The sequence below is a fragment of the Atta colombica genome, unplaced genomic scaffold, assembly GCF_001594045.1.
Source record: "Atta colombica isolate Treedump-2 unplaced genomic scaffold, Acol1.0 scaffold198, whole genome shotgun sequence".
Taxonomy (NCBI): domain Eukaryota; kingdom Metazoa; phylum Arthropoda; class Insecta; order Hymenoptera; family Formicidae; genus Atta; species Atta colombica.
In genome coordinates this window covers 2,549,733-2,558,968 of record NW_017259291.1, presented here as the reverse complement: position 1 = coordinate 2,558,968, position 9,236 = coordinate 2,549,733, and the positions used below count along the sequence as shown (strand labels likewise).

At 33.9% G+C, this 9,236-nt stretch overlaps 1 protein-coding gene across 3 annotated transcripts in view; it reads right to left on the bottom strand.

The window, feature by feature from the left end:
- The window catches only part of LOC108687044 (monocarboxylate transporter 3), a 25,833-nt gene that overhangs the window by 11,841 nt on the left and 4,756 nt on the right, over window positions 1-9,236 (bottom strand). The gene's annotated exons all lie outside the window — the stretch shown is intronic.

Sequence of the window (9,236 nt, the reverse complement as noted above, 5' to 3'; positions counted from 1 at the left end):
AATTTATTAAAATTAAGTAATTAAATTTAAATTATTTAAATTATTTAAGGGGTTAGCTCATCTGTGAAGTCGAAAAAAAATGTGTATTTCTGGAATTTTTTTTTAATCTTAAAAAAACTGTTTTAAACAAACGTTTATATGTATATTCAAATGTATATATTTATAGATTATATAGTAATTTTTTGCAGTAATTTTTTTTAACAGAAAATTATGGATAAATAAAGGAAATATTAAAGATCTAACGGCAGTATGTATTTTTTTAAGAAGAACGTTTTGCGGTGATCACTCCAGCTTTGAGCTCGTTTATTTGAAGTAAAAAATTTTAGCAACTTCAGATAATATATTAGATTATCTAATGCCCGATCGTTCATTGTATAGAAAAATTAATTTGTAACAAAATAGCGGCTGTTCAAAATTGAAGTACTGATTTTTGACTAAAAAATCGCTCGCTTTTTATCTGTAAAAATAAAAATACGCAACGAAAAAAGGAAAGCCACGATCATTAAATTTTTATATATTAAGCAAGCCTGCAAAATTTCATTTTGATTGATGCAGCGATTCTCGAGATATTTTGATCATCAATTTCGAAAATGTGGTTTTGAGAAAAACGGTTTAAAGTTTCAAATTAAGTTCGACAGCAATTGCTATACTGCTAGTGCCAATGTCTCTCTCTCTCTCTCTCTCTCTCTCTCTCTCTCTCTCTCTCTCTCTCTCTCTCTCTCCCTCTCCCCTCTCCTCTCCCTCTCCTCCCACTTCCACCTCCCCTCCACTTCCACTTCCCCTCCACTTCCATCTCCCCTCCCACAACCCCTCTCTCTCCCTCTCTCTCTCCCTCCCTCCCTCCCTCCCTCTCTCTCTCTCTCTCTCTCTCTCTCTCTCTCTCTCTCTCTCTCTCTCTCTCTCTGCTACATTAGAATATGCATACATCCATAAAAAGGGACTGCCTTTGCATGCATGTTTTTTATATCTGCTCCAAAATCTTAAAATTCTTTTAACCTCAATTTTTAGATTGACTTGAAATATTCAGAGAATATTTTTGAAATTATGTACTTTAAGAAAATATCAAAACCCAAAAATGTGTTTTTTTGAAGGTTTATAGGTGAGCCTAATCCCTTAAGTTTAATTAAATTAATTTATAATATTAAGATTAGAAACGAGATTTATATGAATCAATTAACAAAGAAATGGAAATGTCCCCCTTCGATTTTGATGAGCTTTAAATATGTTGTTTTCTAGACAAAAATATATAAAATGGATATGTATTTTTTTATAAAAAAACAAAATCGCATTTTTAATGCAATATCGCTTTGAAGAAAATTAATTTTTTTTTAAGCGAATATAAGACAGCAATCAATTTTCTTCAAAAAGATATTGATACTCCCTAAAAGTGCGATTAGGCCTTTATAAAAAAAAAATACATATCCCTTATTTTTGTCTAGAAAACAACAATTCAAAACTTATTAAAATCGGAAGGGGATATTTTCATGAATTTTTTTTATAAACACACGACAAGAAACGACTATTACTGTCAAAGTCAAATATTGGAATAATACATCTATATATATTTTAAATAAATCAATTTAATCTAAACTAAATTAATTTAATTAATCTAAACTTATTAATTTAGTCAACCCTTAAGTAAGCGCACAAAATCACAGCAATTATTACGAAATAGCTCTGAAGTTTCCTTCTCACGAGGAAACTAAATACTGAATCGTTCGATTTGTCTTTTATTCATATCTTATGATCCTCTTCAGGTGGATTCGAAGTCCATGGGGAAAGAAAAAGAAGAAGAAAAAGTACCTCTGCTCCCAAGCGCCTACTTGAGAGTTAATTTAAATTGATGTAATTTAATCTGAAGTAAAGATATTTACAGTGATTTATTTCGTTTGAGAATAACAACACTGGTTCCGTCTCTCTCGGTAGCAAGAAAGAAACTTCAATCAACGTTCATCGATGTGTGCACGTGCTAAGTGACTCACGTGCGCCGCGGACAAAAGATGCGTGTGCGCATGATGCACATTGCGTTTGGTCCCTTGTTTTCGTCACGTTTGGTCACGTATATAGTACGTCGCTTCCGTCCAAGGTGCCCGCAACGGGTTGCCGAACTCCGCACGTCAGCGAAATCAATTGCGCTCGTCTCATTTGGGAACGCGTCGCGTTGGACACTTAACCCATTCTCTCTCGTTTTCATCATTGCAGCTATCGATCCAATGACGAGGACTAAGTATTCGCAAGTGTTTGCCGAAAGCGGATTTGACGGAACACTCGTCTCAAGCCATGAAGATGTTAACTCCGCTAAATCTACAACAAGACAAATTTGCATCATGGGATACCTCCAGGAGCACGAAAACTCGAATGTCAGAAAGAAGTTGCAACAACGCAGCGTTTCCTTCTCCGAAGGAATTGCTTCGACGCACTTTCGCAGAAGAGAGCTGGTCAACGTGGAGAATCAAGAATCATGCTCACGCCATTTCCCACGGATGTCGTTCAATGACGTTCGTCTTGGCGACTTGAGAAGAAGATAATACGATCAACTCGTTTACTATAGAGTGTTTTCTAGCGAGAGACGCAGATGACACAGTGAATGCTTTCTGTTTAGTGACATAAGTCGGCACAAATATCATTTTATCTTTCTTGATTTTCAGAGAGTAACAAAGATAAAACGACAGTTGTATCGATTTATGTCACCAAATAGAAAACACCCCATAAGTGCTTTCCAGCAATAGGCACAGTGTAACATAATGTGTTAAAATCATCATTTCATCTCTGTTTAATATTGGCAAACAATAAGAATATAATGATTCACTGTGCTACATTGTGTAATCAGTCTCTTGTTGGACTGGACCCAATGTAACATACCTAATGAATCATTACATACTTGTTTGACCTTTAAAACAGAGATAAATTGATCGCTGCATGGAAAGAACGATTTCGTTGAAGTATCTAAAAATTTAGCTATAGATCTGAAAATAATTTTGTTGGATCATTCAAATAATTATGTAGAAATTAATTTAATCTCAAGTATGACTAAATGCAAAAAGTGTTGACATTTTAATAACCAGTTTGAACATCCTATAGAATTACTTATTATTTTTATAGTAATTATTTTCAAATTTGTATTTAATTAAATTTTTAAATACTTCAGCAAAATCATCCTCTTTGTATATGTTGTATTGTGTCTGTTGCTGCAAAAGAAAAAGAAAGCAGCAAAATACCAAATCGCGTTCAGTCATACAGTTTTTTATCTCTCTACCTCTCAGCTTCTTTACTTAAGACAGATTCAATGCTCCTTGTACTTTCGCACGATTCTGATACATCTCTCTTACGAGTAAGCTTCCTGCGTAGAACAGTCGAGAATGCTCATCCCAAGTGAATCTCGATGCGTCCACGTGTTTAATAATTACGTGTTTAATAATTTGCTTTTCTTTCTGTTCCTCTCGTGATGATGACCACGAACCTCGGGTTCTTTCAACACTGACAGTTTGCGCGCAGTCAAGAACGTCCAGAGTGGCACTATATCGAGGATATCCGCGGCGTAGCACAGCGAATTCTATTTATACTTCGACAACGCGCGGCGACTCTCGAAGCTCGTCGAACTTCCGCGAACAAAGCGCGGCTTCGTCCTTCTCTGCGTAACGTTTCCTAAATCGAGATCGCGCTTTCTTTTCCGCCGTGACGCGTTAAGGAGAATGCCAGGAGGCAGGGGAGAGCGAGTTCTCGTTTACGACGTTCGAGCAAATCGAAAATCGACGTCAGCGGATTGATTTCTCGGGCCGGAAGTCGAAGTGAACCTCGCGCTTCTACGTGTTGTTGATTAAAACATAATTTTCTATGAAAATTATACATTCAAATTGGAGATCATGTATTATTGCGACCTTTCGAGGCGAGCCAAGGCGTGTCGGAGCAAAGTTTCGTACACAAAGTCACCACGTTGTTCACAACCCTCCAAGCGGAATCGTTCGCTCGTGTCGACAGGGTTGTGATTCACTCGCGTAGTTATTCGTGAGATCTTCATCGAGGCGAAGCTCACCTACCGATGTATGACACGCTGCATTCTCATTTGCGTGCGAGTGCGTACATCCCCACTCGGACGAAATTGCGTGGCAAAATGAGCGTTAAGGGACGCGAGCCATCAGCGTCATATTTTCCAGCGCGTGTCATCCGCGTCAATCATCGGGAGAGGGAGATTCCTCACAGGGACGTTTCGTTTCGTCTGGAGACCATAATTTGTGTTTATTTCGCGAATTTCTGTTTTTTACACTGAAAGAAAAAATTGATTACTGCAGCGAATTTAGATGGCATAGCATTTTTAACTGGCTGCAGCAGCCAATTTTTAATTGTGTTAGCCTATCGAAATCCTATACTGATATTGTGGAGACTAACACAACCAAAAATTAACTACTACAACCAAAAATGCTATGTTTTCATTTATTCAGCCAATCTTTTCTTTCAGTGTAAAACAGTGATACGCAAACTTTTAATACTTGCGATCTTTTTCTCCTAGACAGAAATTTGACGCGACTTATTAATTTTTTTATCATACACTAAGAAAAAAATAGCCTAAATTTAAATAATTATCTATTTGAATACTGCCAACTGAATATTTATGTACAATAAATATTTACTAATAAAAAGAAGTAATTATTAAATCAAATTAATATTTTTTTATACCAAATGAATATATTTTTATGTTTAATAAATATTTAGTTGATACTATTCAAATAAATATTTATTGAAATTTAAGATTTTTTTCTTAGTATACGTATTAATGAAAGTTCATCGTATTAACTTATGCATACGAACTTATGCATAGGAACAATTTTGAAAAAATTTAGATATTACAATATTTTCAAATATAGATTTGAAAATATGTACAATATTATTGGACTATTAAAATATAGGCTTAAATTGGTTATTAGAATGTCAAAATTTTTTGCAGCATTGTGCTCGAGAGATTTCTACATAATTATTTTAAATATAAAATATAATATAATTATTTTCATTATTTTTATAATGAAAATTGATAAACTGAGTTTGATAAAATGATTTGTAAATCTGTATCTATCTAAATTTTTAGATGCTTCAGCTAAATCGTTCTTGCTGTGTATACATATATTTTATTAATTAATTTTTTGAATATTTCAATACGTATAATTTTTTTTTTATATTTTAAATAAAACGTATTAATCCATATTAAAAGCGAAAGAAATTTTGCGATTTCCAATAACTTTAACGTAACCTACATGATCTTATTACCTTAAAAAAATAAATTTTAATAAATATGTATTCATCTATTTACACATATCGAATAATAATTTCCGTCTTTCCATTTTTTAATATTAGGTAAATATTTTTACGTTCAGATACGATCGCCCGCTTTGCCGTAATTAAACTATGTCACGCAATTTAAGCGATATTTAGAGAATTAAGTCATCTCGCGCGTCAGAATTCTTTGGAGCACTTCATTGCTATGAAAATATTAATCTTAGGAATAAATTTGTTTGTGACAGAGAAAGTAGCAACTTCTAATCAAATTTTATGAGAATGTTGAATGAGGATTAATTTTAAACGAATGTTTGACGCATATTATTTTTGCTTCGGCCAATGGGTGATTAATTACAATTTATCGTGGGATATTGTCATGTACAATAACTATTAACTAGCATTAAATATTGCGAACTTTCAATTAGAAGGGGCTTAAGGTGTACTTGGAATAGACGGTTATATAATAGATAATTGAAACTTAATAAAACCAGAAATTTATTTTACGAAGCAATCTCAATGTTCAAAAACTCTTAAGGAATTATTATTTTCGACTCCCCTTGTATTAACTTGTGATTCCGAGAATTGAAAGGCTAGAGAGCGATAACAAGAAAAGAGTCTCGCTTTTACGCGCGGTTAGAACAAAGCCTTAAGGCCGCCCATCTAATTGTGAGGTCTTCAAAAGAATCAGAGAGATAGAACTTACGACGAAACAGTCGAGACGCTCATCCGCCGAATCAGCCATAGCGCGTATATCGTGACTCGATAAACTCATTTCTCTCGGACTGCCTACCGTTGGCGTTGCGAGAAACACGGCGAAAGAACGCTCACATCGGCGATCGCTGGCAAATCGCGTATAAACGAAATAATCCAAAGATAATGTCAAAAGTTAGCCCGAACGCGGCTAACGAACGAGTTTCAGTCACGCGAAACACTGTGCGATCATGCGGCGTAATGCTCGCGCGGCTGATGACGCTTATGAATTAATTAGATAATAACCAGCGACAATTAGAGTCGAAGGCACGGACGCATGAAAATACCATCTGCTTCTCATCTCCCGGAAAAGTTTCCTGGTAAAGTCGTGCGGCGGTCTGAATGCAGCGCGAATAAACAAACGGGCGTGTCTTCGTTACGGTAAATCCGTTTCACTTCAGTTCCGCGTTAATAGTTGATTGAAATTTTCCGGGAAAGTTTATTGACGTATTATTAACGATTATTTATGTGCATTGAGGAAGTTTTACAAGCGTGTGAAAAAAATGATGATTTGCAACATTATAATTATTCTCGAATCTTAAATTAATGTACTTTCTGAAAATGGCTCAAACTAGCAGCCGAAACATATTATGTTACGATCATTGTTTCAATTTTAATTTAATGTAATTACAATCGATTTTTCGATTTCTTAATTTTTTTACTTGTTATATTTGTGCGGACTTTATAACCGACTTTTACATGCCCTTTCTATTATTTATATTGTTAATTTGATATCAAGAGTCTTTGTATTGATTAATTTATTTTTAATGTACTTTTATAATATAAAAAAAAATTCGGAAAATGAAACTCAAATTTTATTTTTACAAATTACGTTACAGAATTAATCTCGTAAACTTTACAAAATTTTTTAATCTGTGCTTTAAAAATAAATTTTTTATTTAGGAATCCTTTTATATATAAAGTGAAAATATTTTTACTTATTCAAAATAATTCAATTATAATCATAAATATTAGTTGATTTAAATCACTTAATTGGAGTCTTAGCATTATTTTTCGCGTTTGAGGAAAATAATCTCTGAATAAATCGTGATAATCATTGTATTTGCAAAAAGCTATAAAGCTCAAATATTTCGCGAAGAAGATAGACGATTCCACTCAAACAGTTTTAAAGTACTCATTTACGCAGCTTGTTTATCGGCTTGGTAATTCGTTTGGAACACAAACATAAGGCCGATAAAAATTGAAGTGACTGTCGCAAATAATAAACGAAAGCTGGAATTATTGAACGCGATGTACTATTCTCATATTGTTTTTTTCAGCGCGATTCATTTAATTGCGAGCTGATCGCTGTCGCTCGCGCGTGTAATTTGCAATTAAGAATCGCATTTAGGAATTCAAACGCGGCAAAGGGTGAGAGCAACGTTCTCGGACTTCGATGAGTCACATTTAGTATTGTTTGTGCGTGCGCTCTAATTACTCCAACCTTACTGGTTTGTACCATCGCCTGATAGCGTACGAAGTCCGCACGCTTCCGCGCTACATTCTCAGACGCAAACGACCGCAATTGTATTCGACGCAGTCATCGCGGATACGGATGTGTATCCTACAGCAAAAGTTTGTCAGGAGAGTGAAAGAAAACTTTTAGCAATTAAAATTAAATTAAATTAAAATGCAAACAGAAACTATACAAACTAGATCTGAGATATTTTTTATCGAGATATTTTTTCAGTGATAAGAATCTTTTAATTAACTTTTATTACGTACAAATAATGATAACTTTGCTGATTATCACAGATTCGTTTTACGTATCGTCCATGAAGTTATTGATGTGATAGAGAATTTAATCGACGAAAAATAATCTCTGGCAGAAATGCGATTTAATACCTGCTAGTTGGACAACCGTGGATCCGAGGTGTGTTCGACATCGATAAAAGGACGATAACGGGTTCAATAAACACTCAAAAGATAAGAGACTCGCACATAGGAGTAGATCTTGATCTCTTTCAAATCACGAGTATGTTATAAACCTTCGCGCAATGGAAGTCATTTTCAACTTGAAAGATGAAATGATGGTCTCTCGGTCTTTTGCAATTTTTGGATCGAAGAATTTTTTTATAATTATATACAAGATTTATAAATATATTTAATGTAACACTTTGAGAAATTATAGCGAGAGAGAGAGAGAGAGAGAGAGAGAGAGAGAGAAAGGGAGAAAGGGAGAGAGAAAGAGAAACACATTGGCGGAAACGATGTAATGTATCATCATCCGGGATGCAATATCATGTTTTGTTAGTATCACGATGTCATATTATCAATTTGTTCGTCAACCAGCTTACAATGCACTTTCACTTTTCATCAATCACTCACACTTTTCGCGCAAGAACAGTTTTGCTGAAGTACTTAAAAAATTAACCAGATACAGATCTGAATATAATTTTTGTTAATCTACCAAAATATTGTATAGAAAATTCAAGCAATATCAAAAAAATTTTGACATTCTAGCAGTAGTATGAGTGACTTAATTATTTTGATAGTCCAACAAAACTTATTTCAGATCTATATCTATAGCTAAATTTTTAGATTCAACAAAACTATTCTTTCCATGAGATTGTTCATATTGTGCACATTTTTGCTATTTACCTTGAGAAAATTGATTAAAAACGCTAAAAAGATAACGAAGTGTGAAAAATACAATGTGAATGTAAATTGTACGACATAACGAAGTACCGATAATTTGTTAAAAGATCATTCAGACACATATTATTATGTGATTCTCTTTTCCCAGAAAGCCTTGTTCCATTTCATAATATTAAATCAAGTAATGGAACGGACAAGTGTAATTATCGTATTTAACATTTTTTTAAATTCTTGGAATCAACAAATTCATAATCCCAGGAACGGAAAATTATCTTGGAAATGCAAATCGCGAATATTAATTTTTTTACACACAATTGATTTTCCTCGTCGTTACTATTCGCGTAATTTGTCTTCTCTATTAACAACAGTGCGTAAATCGTCTGGAAATGCATATCTGTTCGACGAATGTACATATTAGCGTCGAATGAATGTAGCGAAATGTTGAGTCGCCGTAAAACAATACGATCGCAAATAATAAACGAGCACAATGTCGAATCAACAAAAAAATTTAATTTGAAATTTATTCGTTCATTTACTTGTGATATTCAAATCCATTAATAATTTTTACAAATAAGGAATTATAATGAATGACGCCTTTCTGGAAACTTTTTTTAAGAAAA